This window comes from Pleurodeles waltl, chromosome 4_1, assembly GCF_031143425.1.
Source record: "Pleurodeles waltl isolate 20211129_DDA chromosome 4_1, aPleWal1.hap1.20221129, whole genome shotgun sequence".
Lineage (NCBI taxonomy): Eukaryota > Metazoa > Chordata > Amphibia > Caudata > Salamandridae > Pleurodeles > Pleurodeles waltl.
The window spans coordinates 876,088,979-876,107,195 of NC_090442.1; positions in this window are offsets into that span (position 1 = coordinate 876,088,979).

Here is an 18,217-nt window from a genome sequence, read left to right on the forward strand (position 1 = left end):
CCCACGCGTGTCCCACACAGAGAAGTGCTCCCACGCGCATTATAGCGCTCGATGGTGTCAAGTGGGTGCAGGTGAAAATGGCCGCCTCCTGGGGCCTCAATGCAACTTGGGATATGTAGTCCCTCTCTTTTAGCGCGTCCATGTGTTATCATAAATTCAATGACCTGCAGCGCCCTAGCACTGGATTTTAACTGTTTTTTTTTTATATCGAAGGAACTGGAATTCCCCATATAGAGTCCTCTACCTGCGTTAGCTCAGAAAAGAGGTAGTTAGGCTCTAGGGACACATTAAAACCTTCGGCTACAATAACACAATGTGAGGGAAGACATTTCGAGACAAGAGCACTCAGCATACTAATAGAATTAGTAATTAGGCTTGGAGAACCTGGTCTATTATATATATTGACACACAGAACCATGGGACCCAGATGCATCCTAATTGAAACTGCCAATATATCGACTGAGTCTACTTGGATTTCTTTCATTTCACCCACCTGGGAGATTTTTACACAGGTAATAAGGCCCCCACCTGCTCTCCCAGCTGCATATGGAGTAGCCTTCTTGCAAAATGAGGTAAGCCTTGCCTGTGAACATTTGAAATGTCCCACATTTCCTGAAATAAGCAAATGTTAAAGCTACTGACAAACTGCCCCCACTCCGCATCATCAATCTTATTTCGTATGCCAGCTATATTCCATGAAATTAATGCAGGGTTAGAGAACCCATGTCCCACATGATAATTCTTCAGGAACTCACAGCTAGGGATTACGTTTGTTCTCCTGTTGATTTCTACCCTGTTTGATTCTTCGACTTGATCAAATGCCCTAGGTGTAGTCGATTCTAAGAGCACCCTAGTTTCTATTTGGAGATTTCTTACATCAACATGTAAGTTGTTATTTGCAGGGTCAGATGATAAATGCAGTCAGTCTATATCTGAGAGATTATCTGCTTGCATTGTTCTCAATAAATCCTCTTTTCCATTAGAGTTTACACACTCCCTCCCAGCAGCAATAGAATACACCCCGCAGATGGATTTGGATCTTCATTTCCCATATGGGATGGCTCTGTACTCATGGTAGTAGAGACCCCGCTACCCCCAGCGCCTCGGTCATACCAAGAACTTTTGAAAACAATATTTGAACCATTTCTTAATGGGTTACGCATCTCCAATGATATCAAATCTTTTACCAACATAGGACTGACAAGCATTAATTCAATAGTATCCCTACATCCTGATTTCTCTGTATAACACTTGGCAGAAATTATATCTGAATGTACAGTATAATAGAACCACATTGCCTAAAATGTCTTATCCAATGCGTGACTTATTATTCCTTAGTGACAAGCTGTCTTCCTGTACATTAGGAAGTAAGGGGGGTCCTCCACACTAGTAAATCGGATAAGCTCTATTAAGGTTTTTAGCAGAGGGCTGCACAGTGCTCGAACCCCATGCAATAGGCACACGCGGACGAATCACTGTCAAATAACTATTTTCACTAGATGCCCTATGATGGTTTTGGGAATTTCCCAAGGGTACTCTAGTTCTAGCAGCTGGCCTAGGCGAGCCCTCGCTCATCATATTCCTCTGCTCTACGATGTTATGTAGAGGTGGGCCTTCTTTTTGAGTACTTTCAGTATTCCTTTTCATTGCTATGGGTCGGAGGAGATTGAGTACCTCCATCATCATTTGTTTAAGCTCTGTTACCTCTTTTTTTAAGCCATTATTAACATTAATCATTGAACACTCAATTAGGCTGGTGGTTAAATATTTCCACAGTCCAGTCAAGCTTACTGGATCCTGTCGATTTTGGCAAGGAATTTCATCGACAATTGCACTACATGTTGGGACGCGTCAGCAGTACTATGTGGGGGGGGCTACTTTTACTAGCCTCTCCGTTAGATTCACCAGATTCTCCTGTGAACAGCAAACCTGTCAAGACGTCTTTCTTGCAGGCAATATCTCGATTGTTTGGCAATCTAGGTTTAAAAAAAGGTGAGAGTGATCCACTTTTTAGCCCCTTACAGGTTCACTGCTCTTTCCCCTTCAATATATACTCTACTTCTTCAATTAATGAGTCAATTTCATGAGTAACACAATTAGAGAGATTTTGAGGAATTTTGTGAATTTGGGGTATTTTGGATAAAGTTGCACCTGCTGTAGGACTCCCTTTGGCCTTACGCGTCCCCTTAATATAACTTGTATTTGAAAAGGTAGTAGTGTTTAAATGAATTAATGACCAATCCCTACCTTGAGACCAAGATGGATGGCCCAGCCTGGCCTCAGGCAGTCTCTAACGGGTACGGACGGGCCCACCCTTGGCCCGGGTGACAAATTTAGTCATCAGAGGAGGGATTGCTAGCACAGGTGTTTTGATAAAAATTATTAATGAGTGTTCATGTATTCTGAGTAATGAATTTGTGTAGAAAATATAATAACGTAGAAAATAATGCACACATTTGAAAATGTGATCACAATCAGTGGCCGCCAATGTTCACAAAGTATACTTATTAATAGTCTAATACTATGAAATGTTAAGCATTTGTTTGGCTAGTGTAGTAATAGGTCATATTAAAGGTTATGCATTATGTATTAGATTTATCAATTGTAGGCCTTAACTTAGCGAAGGTCTTTGCCTAGTTGCCAGGCCTCATGTCAACCTGTATTTCTGAACATTTAATAAATGGCTGTCCTAGAGAGTTAAACTGTGAATTTCCATTGTACTGTGTAAATGTGCTCACAGCTGAGAATCATTTCTCATGAGAACCGACTGCTAGAAGATGCTGTTCTTGCTAAATGTAACATTGTGTGTGTTATATGTGTAAGACTGACTTTCTCAGGAGGAGAACAATGGAGACACTGACTGGAGTAGAAGCTGCAACAATATTGTTACGTGACTAGCCGGATGATGAGAACATTGCAGGACAAGGAATCAACGACATGTGAATGAAGTAGTGGCAGAATTCGTAGATTTGGAGTTTTAGTTTTATTGGACAAAGTGTGAACGTGCGATCCCTTGACCACAAGGAATTTGGGAATAGTTTTAATGAATTTAATTTAACGAGAATGCATCAAGAGAAGACACCGTCATAGACCATTTTATTGCTGGCCGAAAGGTCAATATTTTCTTGTGCGTCTTGACAAGAGACGTGCTTATCTTTATTGCTCAAAGACTTTGCGTTTTCTGAACTTTGATGCCGAATCCTGATACCTTGCTGATAGACTGATGTCCTTATGACGAAGGCTATCTTGAGATGCCGATCCAATTGAGGAGAGGTATAAATCGTGCCTATGTGTCTGTTATGCCTATTTGCTTTTTCTTTCTAGGTACCAACCGCACTATTTTAATAAAGCCGTAGTTATATGTTATTTCAAATTCGCCTTACTAAATTGTTTTGCATGAAGTTCAACATGCTGATGCCAATCTGATGTTTGTTAAAGATCCTCACTAATGAAAATCTGCTAACAGGGAATTATGCTTGATGAGTTTCTTTGCTGAGTCTACTTTTATGTAATCTCATTGCAGAATTGTTTTTGTTATTAAGTTGCACTGTAACCTTAGAATGTGTAATAGCTCAAGCTTTGATTAGATTATGTTTTTCCGTCACTTTGGACAGCCAGTGCGGTTTCTGTATGTGTATCATTTGATTTTGAGGTTAATCCACATGACCTTAGCATTGTTAATATGGGGAAATAAATATTTTAACTTTTACAAAAAGTGTGGTTATTCATGGCTGAAAGGTGATGGTGCATGACAATTACTGACTCTATTGATTATTACTGTTATTGATTATTGGTGATTGTTTATATCGTGTATTGGTTATTGATTATTGATCTGCATGTGCTGGAATTATGGTGGGAACATCTTAATTGGGAGTCAAAAGGTTAATCGTCCTATTCGTGTCCCCTTTTAAGTTTACTTATTAAGGTTAGGCGCGCTAACACTTCTCTGTCCCTGTGGTTAAGTATCCTGACAATTATTGTTCTTGGTGAGCCTCTGGGTTGCAGAGGGGGCACCAGTGCACTGTGAGCATGCTCAACCACAAAGACAGGGGAGAGAGGAGCCTCTGACAGCAATTTACGTATCCACTGCTCCAGGAAAATGTCTGGGGTGCTCCCTTCTACCATCTAAGGAAATCCCACAAAGTGCAGGTTACAGCATCTTGAGTTGCCTTCCGCATCTTCTGCGTGCGACAGTGGTAACTACGGACTTAGGGATAAGCACTTCCTCTTGGGCTTTCATACCTTCTATTACATTGCCAAGTAGTGCTCAGCCACCTTTTGGAAGTCTGCTTTCAGCAGATTCATAGCCATTGAAATGGTTCAATTTTAGCCTGCTCTTCCTCATCAGAGGCTCACTTGTTACCAGGCGCTATGACTCTATGGGCCCTGTGGCTGTGAAGTCTCTCCCTGTGATCCACTATAGGCTTACCTCCCAGTCCAGTGGCTATAAATTGGTCCATTTTTATCTGTAGTGCACCTAGTGTGAGTATGTCCTTGCCCATCCTCAGGTGACTTCTGAGCCCCACGCACAGGCTGAAGTTGAGGGAGGGACAAAGCACTCTTGTAGCCAGCTGTCTAGAGCTCAACCAAACCCCTCCTAGCCAGTAATGTAGATCAAGCTGTTCCCAGTCTACTACATGGGGGTCCCAGAAGTCACTCCATACCTGTGCCACAAGAGTGATCCACACGGGGGCATTGTGCCCACTCACAAACGGTCATATGCCTCTCCAGAGCTCTTGACTGCATTCTGATGGGGCATTCCACCTGTTCTCCTTTCAGTGACCTAGGTCCAGCAGAATTGTATAGCAGTTCTTCCACTACACACTCAGCGATCCAACCCCCCAGCAGTGGTCAGTTTGGCAAACCCCACACTATCCTGCTCAGGTGGGAAGGGGTGGGAGGTGCACAGCCCCAACATTATCAACTCAGGCATACTTCTCATCTGCCACCGTGACCCTGTGCCACAATGTGCACTTTAAATGCTGCCTCCTTTTGGATCCTGGGCCCAGTGCTGTGGCTATGTACCCTACTTTTCCTCCTGGCTGCAGCAGTGGTGATCACCAGCGAGTCCCTAGTGCAGTAAACAAGAAAATGGGGGGTGCACACCCCCACTCCAGGTTGTCCATCATTGGACTGGGCCTCCAGCCCAGGTCCTCATGGCTGCTGTCAATCCCTGCAGCTTGCGGCTCCAAGACCCTTGCTGGGGAGAACAGCCACAGTGCAGCCACATCACTGTCCCTGCAGGTTGTGGTCACAGAGTCTGCTGCAGGTAGGACGAGATCCCCTCCCCAGCAAGCTCTGCGGCTGTGCACCACTACCTCTTCTCCAGCTCTCTGCCCCAGAGGCTGGCACCTTTTGTTGAAGCCTGACCTCTCAGCCATTAGTCCTCTGCCCCGTGTTGCAGGCTCATGACCTCTGGTGAGGTGAGCAGGTCTGGGCCTGGTGTGGGGGTGCCACCTCTGGCAATCAACACCACTGCAACGGTTCAGAGAATCCAGGCAGGGCTGGAATTCCTTTTTGCTGGGTTGAGTCCTCCTTTCCAGGGCATCACATTATGTCAGCCCTCCAAGATCCAACACGCACCAAGCCCATGCAGGAATTCATTGGCATTCTTGTGAGTCGATCTGGCCCCAGAGGGGTGCAAAATGAGCTTCTGTGTCTCCTGCAGCGATGTTGTCACATTGGAAGAAGACAGCTGCAGCATTGAGGTAGGATGTTGCAGGATTATTCCGGCAGGCCGGGAGCTACTAATTAATGCTGGTTGTCAGCCATCCTGCTGACCACGACCCAAAAATTTTATAAATTATTAGAGACCAAAACAACAAAAATACAATAGGTAGAACTGGAGATACAAACTTTTAAAGATTTAAGTGAAAATAGCACCTAGAAACACAAAGGGCAAACTGTGGTTATCTGGTTGCGCTGGACCGGGACAAAGTCATAGGTTCAGGTTCACCATGATAAAGCGCCGGCCGGATACAGGAACCAAGTTAGGCCCCTGAAGAAAGTACCTTACATCCTGGTTGTGGGTCAATGCATTGAAGATGTGCCATGCAAAGGCAGTTCCTGGGAGCAGTGAGGCTGTAATGGTTCTGAAAGGCTGTGAAGTCCTGCATTGGAGATGCATTGAGAAGCAGTGGTTCTGATAAGGCGTTGCAGGGGGATCTATTGTGCTGCATTGTTTCTGCCTACAGGATCACATCTGGGCTGGATGAGCCCATTTAGGCCCACATCCAAGGGCTCAAGACTGAGTTGACATCACCTGGGAGAAAAGCTTGTAACAGACAAAGTCCAGGTGCTGAGTTTATGGTGGTTGGAGGCTTTTCTGTCCCTGAGGATCTGGTCAGCTAACTAGCCCTTGCGATCACTCTGGTGGTCATGGGTTCAAGATGCAGGGTGGGTCCTTTTCACTCAGGCATCAGGGCAGCAGGTAGCAGGTGTAATGCTATGTGTATTTAACCACTGACTCCATGTATGACAATCAACTCCATTTGGGTGATTCCATTTTGTGACCTGCTATGGTTGCAGGGCAGAACAGATGTTTTTCCACACAAACTTTGTTTTCCACGCAGAACTTGTTTTTCTCTGCTTACAAGACTAGGGTCATATCATGCTGGAACATATTATGGGGGATGCGGACTAGATACGAGTGCACCAGGTTAAGAATGTTTTCATTAGAGGAACATATGGCTCTGCCTCAGAAATAAGCATGGGGAGCCTGGCCAGTCCTCTTGTGTGTTTTCGACGCAGATGAAGTACAGCCAACATTTAATTTAATAACAGAGGTGAGGGGTTTTCTAGAAATCTCTCCTTGAGCTTGTTTTTAAGGTATAAAAGACAGAGCGACTTGGAGCTTAAACACAAGCTCACCTGTGGAGCAAACCCGCTGCCAGGATCCAATTTGTGATCCAATTGGGTCTCCTGCCTTGGCTGATCAAAGGTTCTCCTGCCTGGCTGGGGAGTAGGTAAAGACAACCCCACTGGTGACGTATTTTGAATATTGATTATTCAGCATATATATATATATATATATATATATATGTTCATTGTTGATTCATTGCACATTTCCTTCTGTGATTAGTAGAGTAGCAGTTCTTCTGCATTTTTTACAGGTCAGGAGGTGTACTGAATTTGGTCTACAGGTTCAATATTTATACTTGATGCAAGCTTTGAAGAATGAGAAGGTTCTGGAGGTTTCCATTCCAGAGGTATTTGGAATTTCCTACCTCCTTGCCTTGGCCCCGGCTTGTCTGGGTGTACAAAAGACTGGTGTCAAGCCCTCAGTGAGTTCATTGAGGCAGAGCCTTTGTGATGTGTGAGTGTGATAGGTGACAGTGCCACTTCCCAATCAAGTCATACTGCTAACACCTATTCATCCTTTGTCTCACTGCCTGGAAGCAATACATAAAGACCAACTTCCAGCTACACCTAATCATGTGACTTAGCGTACTCGCGGCAGGCACCAAATGATTGGGACAAGAAAATGCCAACATTCTAAAAGGGATATTTTCAGAATTGAGACTTAAAATTCAATTTTATCATTCTGGAGGATTTCAACTCACAATTCTGTGATTAGTAGAGTAGCAGTTCTTCTGCATTTTTTACAGGTCAGGAGGTGTACTGAATTTGGTCTACAGGTTCAATATTTATACTTGATGCAAGCTTTGAAGAATGAGAAGGTTCTGGAGGTTTCCATTCCAGAGGTATTTGGAATTTCCTACCTCCTTGCCTTGGCCCCGGCTTGTCTGGGTGTACAAAAGACTAGTGTCAAGCCCTCAGTGAGTTCATTGAGGCAGAGCCTTTGTCATGTGTTAGTGTGATAGGTGACAGTTCCACTTCCCAATCAAGTCAGACTGCTAACACCTATTCCTCCTTTGTCTCACTGTCTGGAAGCAATATATAAAGACCAACTTCCAGCTACACCTAATCATGTGACTTAGCATACTGGCGGCAGGCACCAAATGATTGGGACAAGAAAATGCCAACATTCTAAAAGGGATATTTTCAGAATTGAGACTTAAAATTCAATTTTACCATTCTGGAGGATTTTAACTCACAATTCTTTAGACTCCAAACTTGGCATTTCTACATGTTTCCAATTGAAAGTTATCACTTATTAAATCTAATAAAGTAACCCAATGTTATCCTATGGAAGAGATAGGTCTTGCAGTACTGAAAACTAGGTTTTTCACTCACAGGACATATAAAAGTGAAAAGTACATGTCCAACCTTTTAACTACACTGTGCCCTGCCCTTTGGGCTGTGTAGGGCCTAACCTAGTGGTGACTTACATGTACTTAAAAACCAAGGTTTAGGTCTGACAATAGAGTTATTTTGCCATGTCAAGATTGCAGTTTAAAACTCCACACACAGGCTGCAATGGCAAGCCTGAGACACTTTTAAAAAGCTACTTAAGTGGGTGACATAAGCAGTGCTGCAGGTCCACTAGTAGCATTTAATTTGAAGGCCCTGTGAACATTTAGTATCACTTTACAAGGGATTTACAAGTACATTAAATGTGCCATTTGGGTGTAAGCCAAGCCTATGTTACCATATTTCTAGGCAGTGAACACATGCACTTAGCAATGAGTATTTCTGCGTCTCACTCCTCCACTCGCTGGTCCTGCTTCCATCACCATGGCAAGGCAAAGTGCCTTATTGAGTGTTTTAGTGTGTTTATGTGTATGTATGCTCATATATATTTGCATGTGAGTGCTGTAAATGATTGAGTGCTAGTATGTGCATGTATGTGCTTGTGACAGGTTGGAACTGAACGTGTGTACTTGTTAACACATGGGTGTGAGCATGTGCACATATGTGAGCTTATAATGGATAGCTGTGAGTGTGTGTGCTTTTGGATAGATGTGAGTATGTGAAAGCAAATCAGTTTGTGAATAGATGGGTGTAAGCATATGTCGGCACAGGTGTGTTTGTGAAAAAATGGTTGTGAGTTTGTGTGCATACATGAGCTTGTGGGAGGGTGGAAGTGAGTATGTGCATGCGTCCACCCTCACTACTGTTGCTGCAGTGCATTTGCCAGGAAGCAACTTTTGACATAGTAATAACAATCCAGTGCTCAGTACCCGCTACATGTTTTCTTTGCGCAAAGTGCATGAGGGTAGGTAACAAAGCTCCACTACTACAAAATCACCAAGTGTCGGTGACCCTTAAACCAAGTACTACAACAGACGTTCTGGCACACATTTCCCATACTCAAAGTGATATTAGTGCAGCACCAAATAAATGCAAAAACACAATTTCTGCTGATGAAAATGTTCAGTATTACTGTGCCAGCTATGGTGTCTTAAAGTCCAGAATAATCCCTAAAGATAATAGCAGAACATCTTTCAACCAGACAGTAACACAGGAACTGGCATAGAGAATCTGACTGTACGCGAGGGACAATGCTCAATTAAGCCAAGCGTAAAAATGATTGGCTTGGGCTTAGAAATACTGTCATCAGTGATATCATTTGAGATGTCATCAGTGATGTCATTTGAGATGCCATCAGTGATGTCACTGACTATGTCACGAGTTATATAATATGCAAGGTCATAAGCAGTGCATTGCGGGAGTGTAAATTTTAGTAAGCTCAGGTAACTATAACTGCTGAATTTCTATGGTTTTGTGTGTGTAAAATTGGTTATATCTCGAAACCACGAGTGCTTCAAGCACCCATGGCTCAACGACGAGTTCAGAACAACAAACTTGTTGGTATCACTAATGCCTTTACCACAAATGCCTTTACAACACCCCGAGCCCCCACCCCACCCCAAAACTAAAAATACCCGAATCCCGACCCCGCCCCTAAAACCTAAACCCTGACCTCTCCTCCCCCCAAACCCTAATCACCCCCAGCACCCCACCCAACCCCCCCAAAAAAACAGTCCCAGCCCAACTTACCTCCTCCTTCAACACGTCGACTCCGACTCCCTTCTTCTGTGCCTTAACCACGCATGTACATGGTTCAGATATGCATGGTTAAGGTACGAAAACCAGGAAGTTGTGGAAAACGAAACCGTTGTTTCGCTTTCGTTTTCTATGTCTTTGTGGTTTCAGAGTCGTTGTTCCGGGTGTTTCCCTGTAAAATCTGAACGTAACTATGTCATCCATGTTACTTATGTTTATTTCAGTGAATTTCTAAGTTTTATTGAAATTCTATTTTCTATCCATAACCTCCCTGAAAGGCTTTTTATCAGTAAATTACTACATTTTTTAAAATTCTATTTACTAACTATAACATCCCTGTAACCTTAGTTTTTTCAGTGAAGGTCCATGTTTTTTAATCCTTTTTTCTTAACTATAACGTCCCTGAAAACGTTGTTTTTAAGTGAATATATTCCTACATGCCAATTGTGATTCCATCATATAGGCGGTCATTCTGACCCTGGCGGTCAAAGACCGCCAGGGCGGAGGACCGCGGGAGCACCGCCGACAGGCCGGCGGTGCTCCAATGGGGATTCCGACCGCGGCGGTAAAGCCGCGGTCGGACCGGCACCACTGGCGGTCTCCCGCCAGTGTACCGCCGCCCCATTGAATCCTCCAAGGCGGCGCAGCTTGCTGCGCCGCCGAGGGGATTCCGACCCCCCCTACCGCCATCCAGATCCCGGCGGTCTGACCGGATGGCGGTAGGGGGGGTCGCGGGGCCCCTGGGGGCCCCTGCAGTGCCCATGCCACTGGCATGGGCATTGCAGGGGCCCCCGTAAGAGGGCCCCTAAATGTATTTCACTGTCTGCTGCGCAGACAGTGAAATACGCGACGGGTGCAACTGCACCCGTCGCACAGCTTCCACTCCGCCGGCTCGATTCCGAGCCGGCTTCATCGTGGAAGCCTCTTTCCCGCTGGGCTGGCGGGCGGCCTGAAGGCGACCGCCCGCCAGCCCAGCGGGAAAGTCAGAATTACCGCTGCGGTCTTTCGACCGCGGAACGGTAACCTGACGGCGGGACTTTGGCGGGCGGCCTCCGCCGCCCGCCAAGGTCAGAATGAGGGCCATAGTCATATTACTTATTAAAGATAATGAGGTATGAACATTGGAAGCTGAACTGTTGCAAGAAGCTATTGTGTGACTCCATTAACAATTTCCAGTAAATAGTATGATAAATAGATTGAGAGAATAAATAAGTGAATCAAGAATAAAGAAGCCGTGTCCACACAAACACTTGTGTACTACCAAGGTAAATATCAAAATGGGGGGTGGCATAGGGACAGAATGGGAATATAAAAAAGAGCAAAGAACAATATGGAACAAGGGCTCACTTACCACTGTTGTGCTCAATCACTGCCAGTCGTTCTGCTAAATTTTGTGTTGCTATTGATGTCACAGTGATAGAAGCTGACAAGCAGATGCAGGCTCTCTCAGAGGGGCTCACGTAGGGCTGCTGCATAGGGTAAGTAATCAACGATGAGCATCCTGCTGGCATTATACTCTTTTACACTAGTGGTGCAACTGCAGCCTGTGATTCTAGTGTACTCTAGAGTAGCAGCTGAGCAACTGCTTTGGCACATCAACTGTCATTTTGAATGAAAATCATTCCTAGTGCATGCCAGTAGTGAACACGGATAACTAAAATTAAAACAGTATATTCCAGTATAGCTCACTCACTGCAAGCACATTTGCAGCAGTACAGTACTGTACACACAGAATGTCCCACAGAGCCTTACAATGTATAAGTAATGCGCTGTAGTACAGTAATGCCAACACCAGCATTAAAATGTATTTCTACAGCTCCTGATGCGTAGGATTTGGCAGAACTGGTTGTGACCATTTCTCATGTCCTAATCAGCAGTGGAACAATTTTGGCATTAATCACATTCTATAGAGGCAAATACTAAAGCAAATACCTATATATGAAAGTCTTTTGTGAACCCACCACATAAATTTAGTTATTTTCAAAACAAAATTTATATTTTGCTGTTTTTTTGGTTTTACGGATCCAGATCCGCGAATCATCCTGATGCATACTTCCTGTTCTCGGTCCCTTGAAGTGTCTCTGGATCTGGCATAATTTTAAACAACACTTAAAAACATTAAGGAAGAATATACAATTGATGTTTGAAGAAAGTGTTTTTCTAAAATTACACACAAACATATTCTTATAAGTATTTTTAGTTGTTTTAATGTATATTTCCAGATTCACAGTCATATGATGGATCCGCAAATCTCATGCTACACAGCAACAAATAGATTCCCTTGGCTAAAAACACCTATCAACCTTTTTTAGAGGAAGTACCCTCCCAATTTTTTCACCTTTTGGTGTGGCTGTCACAAATCACACCTCACACTCCATCTACACGTTTGAGATTTGAATTTGTGTTTGTTTTTTATTCAAACCAAAATGGCATCTGGAGATGGTGAACACCAGCAGCAACAGACAGACAGCTGTTCTGCAGATGAAGAACAGGAATCAAAGAAGCAGTCAATTGCCTGGCAATTTTTTACTATTCCGTCAGGTCAGACGAAGGTGGTGGCACAGAAAGTGAATTGTAATCTCTGTGAGAAAGAGCTTTCGAGAGGTACTGCGAAGAAATACTCGCATGTAGCTAGCAGTATGTTAAACCATCTCAAGACCATACTTCCTCGCCATCTTGCCAGGGCGGAGATACAACTTGATGCACTGCATGGATCAATATCTCGGGCTGCACAGGTAGCACTTAGTGATCCTGTCCCAGCTGCATTTAGACAACATCTACCTGCAACTGAATTTGGAAAGATAGGAACATTCTGCACAGTGTGCAGCAAGGTGCTCACAATAGGAAAACAGTGTGTCCCTCCTCCCACTGAGGCCTGCAAAAAGCCATAAGTGTTATTTTTTTGAAAGGATACTTGCTGCACAAGCTTTGTGAGTTTTTTTCCGAAAGTTTATTTTTATAGTTCCTTTCAAAAGAGCAAAAAAAAACACCAAAAATTTTTTTAAAAAGGCAAAAAAACAAGTTAAAAAAGTGGGTGTCTGAGTGTCTGTATAGGTGTGCAAGTGGGTGTGAGAGTGGCTGTATGGGTGTGCTATTGGGTGTGTTAGTATCTGTAGCAGTGTGTGAGTGACTGTGTGAGTAGCTGTATGGATGTGTGAGTGAATGTGTCAGTAACTGTATCATTGAGTGAATGTTGTGTCAGTTGCTGGATTGGTGTGTGAGTGGTTGTACAGGCATGCAAGTGGGTGTGTCAGTGACTGTATCAGTGTCTGAGTAGGTGTGTGACTATTAGTGTGTGCAAGGGTGTCTGAGTGGTTGCATAGGTATGTGAGCGGGTGTGTGAGTGGCTGTATCTGTGTGTGGTTGGGTGTCTAAGTGGCTGTACTGGTGTGTGAGTATGTGTATATGTGGCTGTATGGATGTCCGAGTGGGTGTGTGATGGTTGCATTGGTGGGTACCTGTGACCATGAGTTGGTGTATCCACTTTTTATTGAGTGTATGTGTGGCTGTACCAGTGTTTGACTGGGTGTGTGAATCAATCAGTTTATGCATGGGTGTGTGATTGGCTTTATCAGTGTGTGGCTGGGTGTGTGAATGGTTGTATTGTGGTATGGCTGGGTGTGTGACTGGCTGAACCAGTGTGTGAATGAGTTAGTAGCTGTATTGCTGTGTGAGTAAGTGTTTCAGTGGATGTAGTTGTGTGTGGTTGCATGTGTGAGTGGCTGCATCATTGTGTGAGTGGGTGTGTGAGTGGCTGTACTGGTGGATGAGTGAGTGTTAGTGGCTGGATCAGTGTGTAAATTAGTGTGTGAGTGGCTGTATCGATGTGTGAGTGGATGTACCATTGTATAGCTGGGTGTATTTGTGGCTATATCTGTGTGTGAGTGAGCATGTGAGCGGATGTACCGTGTGCGGTTGGTGCGTGAGTGGATGCATCAGTGTGTGAGTGGGTGTGTGAGTGGTTGTATTGGTGTGTGAGTGGTTGGCTCAGTGCTTGTATCAGTGTGTAGCTGGATGTGTGAGTGGCTGTACTTTTATGTGGCTGCGTGTATGATAGGCTTCACCCGTGTGTGGCTGGGTTTGTGAGTGGCTGTATCAGTGTGTGTCTGCGTGCATGAGTGGGTCTATCAGTGTGTAGCTGGGTGTGTGAGTGGCTGTGTGGATGTGTCAGTGGGTGTGCGAGTGACTGCATCATTGTGTTACTGGGTGTATGAATGCATCAGTGTGTGAGTGGGTGTGTGAGTGGTTGTATGGGAGTATAAGTGGGCATCTAACTTTATATGTGGGTATATTATTTGTATTGTAGTTTGGAACACCCTGACAACGTAATGTTATGGTACAACAATGAAATAGCTAATTACTAAACTGCATTACTACAACAGATAGTGCCATTGATCTGTATAAAAATAAAAAATAAGAATTAGTATTACAATTTTAAAATTACAAATGAAACATAATACAAGCAAATCACTACACATTCCTAATCATGTAGTGTTATGCTATAATAAAAATAAACATTTAATTTTCCCTATTTTACAGTTTTCAGGTTCTCTACTTATACACCATAAATGATGAATCATTCTTGAACAGAGGGGAAAAATAGTCCTATGGATTGTGGGTAAAAAAGCCATGAACTGCATACTATGGGCCTGATTACAAGTTTGGCGGTTCCATGACTGCCATGCTGGCGGTAGCAGTCCGACTGCCAACAGGCTTGTGGAGCGGAGCACCATAATACAAGTTTGGCTGTATAGGCAGGAAAAGACTACCAGCGGTCGGCCAGCACCACTAGCCAGCCAAGACTGCCACGGTCTGTCAGAGCCACAAACAGGCTAGTGGAGACCATGTTTTCACCAGACCCATTACGAGGTTGCACACCGCCAATGTGAGCGCTGCTGGTCAACCACCACAGATCAGGAGGTGGAGACAAACAGTGCAAAGGGGGATACTCACCTCCAGGAAGCCATACACTTCCGGAGCCACCATGGATCCACACCTAGACATCATTGTTCTGCTCCTGCTTGCAGAAAGATAAAGGAATCCACAATGACGAGGGCAACAACAACTGTAAATAAACACACATTCACCTGTGCGAGGAGCTGCATGCACACGTCACAGCACATTGACACACAATCACATACAGCATCGAGGAATATCACACATACACAATATGCACACCTCAGCCCTCATACACACACGTCAATACCATGCATATACGCATGACAACACAACCCAGACGCAGCCTCGCACAACCCCATACAACCTACAAACAACAACACACGTACTCCACACACACAAACATAATTCACAAACACACTCAACACCGTCCACAGACTGTCATTGTACAAGGCCATTGTCCAGTCCAAAATAGTGCCATGAGTATCAAAGGCACTAAAAGGTGCCCAAACTTGACCCCTGACTGCCATCTAATCTCCACAGGTAGGGGACATCAAGTGGGCAGCCAGGCACCTCTATGGAGATTGGAGGGTGGCAAGGGAGGGAGTTTGGGATTGGGAGGAGTAGGTTTAGGCTTGTGTTTAGGAGGGGGAACCTTCTTGGGAGGGTGGACTTCTTGGTGGTGGAGGGGCATGGGTGCTGGCAGGGAGGGTTTGGGAGGCCTTAGAGGTGGAAGGAATGGACTTTGGGAGGGTGACTGATCTTTTGGGGGTGTCATGGGGCAGAGTAGGGAAAAGGTTAAGATTACATAGGAAGACTTTCTTAGACACATCAAAAGGGGGTTTGGGTGCGGAGGGTGAGAGAGTGGTTATATGATGTGTAGGTGTGGATGTTTTGGGTGTGTGTTTGTGGGAGGTGGGCGTTTGTGTAGTGGGTGTCTGTTAGGTGGGTGAGTCAGGGCGTTTATGTTTCTTGGGCTGATGGGGTTGGAGGTGCTGGGGGATACCGTGGTGGGTGTGTAGCTCTTTGTTGGGGTGGTGACTGCTGGTATTGTGGGCGTGCTGCATGTCAGAGTGTCAGTGGTTGTGGTGTCTGTGGGTGTCGTGACTGGGGTGGTTGTCTGAGAGTCTGCTGGGCTGCTGTCTGTGAGAATGATGGGTTAATGGTTGGATCAACAAATGTTGGTTTGGTGTCTGTAAGTGTGCGTGATGTTGTGTCTATGATGCAGGGGGAAGAGGAGGTATCAGGGCAGGTTGTGACTGTTGAGGTATCTGCAGTTGCATGTTGTTTGTGTACACGCCTGTGGTGTGTCTTGTGGTGCTTGTGTTTGTGTGCACTTTCCATGTCTGTTGAGGTGGATGATTGCAGATCTACCTGTGTGCTTTGTCTGAGTCAGGCAAGGGGGGTTCTGGACTGAGAAGAGAAATCTGCAGGGGGGACATGAGACAAAAGGGTGACAGGCTGCCATCAGTGTTGAGTCCATAGCCTGAAGTGAGCTCTCTAGGCCAGCCATTGCACCGTGAATGTCCTCCAGGAACACATTGCTCTGTTGGTTCTGAATTGCCAGTCCCTGGAAGACATTCACAATGGAGGACTGACACACAGAGATAGACCTCAGGAGGTCAAATGCCTCCTCACTGAGGACAGCGGGGCTAACAGGGGCTTGGGCAGAGGCGCCTGGGGCAAAGGAGATGCCCACACTTGTGGGTGAGCAGGTACAGTCAATTCGGTGGGGAGCTATAGGGAGGTCATTGATGGAATGGGGGTGGCAGACAAAAATGGGACCGGGGGCCCTGATGGATCCGCCACCTCTAGGGAGTGGCCACTGGAGGAGGATTCCAAAGATGCAGTGGAAGATCCAGTAACCCCCGTGACACTCCCCTCGCCCTCTGGTCCACTGGGTCCCGCGCTATCTGTGGTGTCTTGATTGGAAGTCCTGTGGCCAGTAACTTCCACGCTTCGCTTGCTGGTGCTGATGCTGAAAACAGATAGTGAAGTGGGGTAAGGACATACACATAGGAAAACTTCCATCATGATGCAGATCCACAAAAACATATCCTAAGGACAACTGACCCCCCCATAGGAAGTGCCTGAAAAATGCTAACATCATGTAACAACACAAAACAATACATGTGTATCACATTAATTAGAGAAACACACCATCATAGCTACCTATTTGAATATCACATTAGCAAGGATTACGTATAACAACCCCACTAACCAAACCATACATAGGTGACCTATCTACCAAAAGTAGGTGCCATATACTGCAATAAAAAAATAAGCAGTAGACATGCAATGGATTGCCATTGCCAAAGTAGCTAAAGATTGACACAGACCCAATGCCATCCTACTAAGACCTTGCCCTGGCATCATTAATCTGACCATTGCAGAGATTTCTAAGTAAAGGCAGACAACCCTCTTATAATCAAGCTGCTGGACCTGGCCCTTTTACAGGGTCATTCCCCAGGCTTTTTGCCTTTTTGCCTCCTTTTTTTTTTACCTTTGTTGGCTGACGTTATGACTCTGAGCACTTTTTCACTGCTAACCAGTGCTAAAGTGCATGTGCTCTCCCTTGTAAAATTTGTATGATTGGCTTATACATAATTGGCATATTTAATTTACCTACAAGTCCCTTGTAAAGTGGTATCCCTATACCCAGGGCCTGTAAATTAAATGCTACTAGTGGGCCTGCAACACTGCTTGCGCCACCCACTGAAGTAGTCTTTCAAACCTATCTCAGGCCTGCTAGCTCAGGGCCTGTGTGCACAGTTTTCTGCCACAGGGAGCTGGCATCTAAACGTGCTTGCCAGGCCCAGAACTCCCCTTTTACTACATGTAAGTCACCCCTAAGGTACACCATAGCTAGCCCTATGGGAAGGGTGCCATGTATGTAGAAGGCAGGACATGTGCCAGGTTGCGTGGCCTGTCCTGGTAGTGACAGCCTAAATTGGTATCTCACAGCTGTGAGTGCTGCCTTCTCATAAGATTGCATTAGAAATGCCCTGCCTTATGTGTAAGGGGTATTGTCTGATTTATGAGGGGTAGCGTAGGCATGTTTGGGATGGTTGTGATAGTGATAAGAAATGCTGCTTACTGGTGTGGGTGTATTTTTATTACTTTTACAGAAATGCCACTCCTAGAAAGCGCTCATTTATCTGTGCTTATCACTCTGGTGTTTTTGCAGCTTGCCTCCAATCCACGTCTGGGCAGTCTGACAGTTGGGGCTTTGTGCATACTTTTCAGACAGCCTGTACACAGGGAGGGTGGAGGTGTCACTGAGGTGCATCTACATATTGTATAGCCTTCCTGGGCTGAGAGAAGGGAGAGGCGGGGCACACCTGCATTTGTAAAGGCTGTGCCCTGGCCTCGCACAATAGGGTCATTTACCCCCCACTGATTTTGGAGCCTG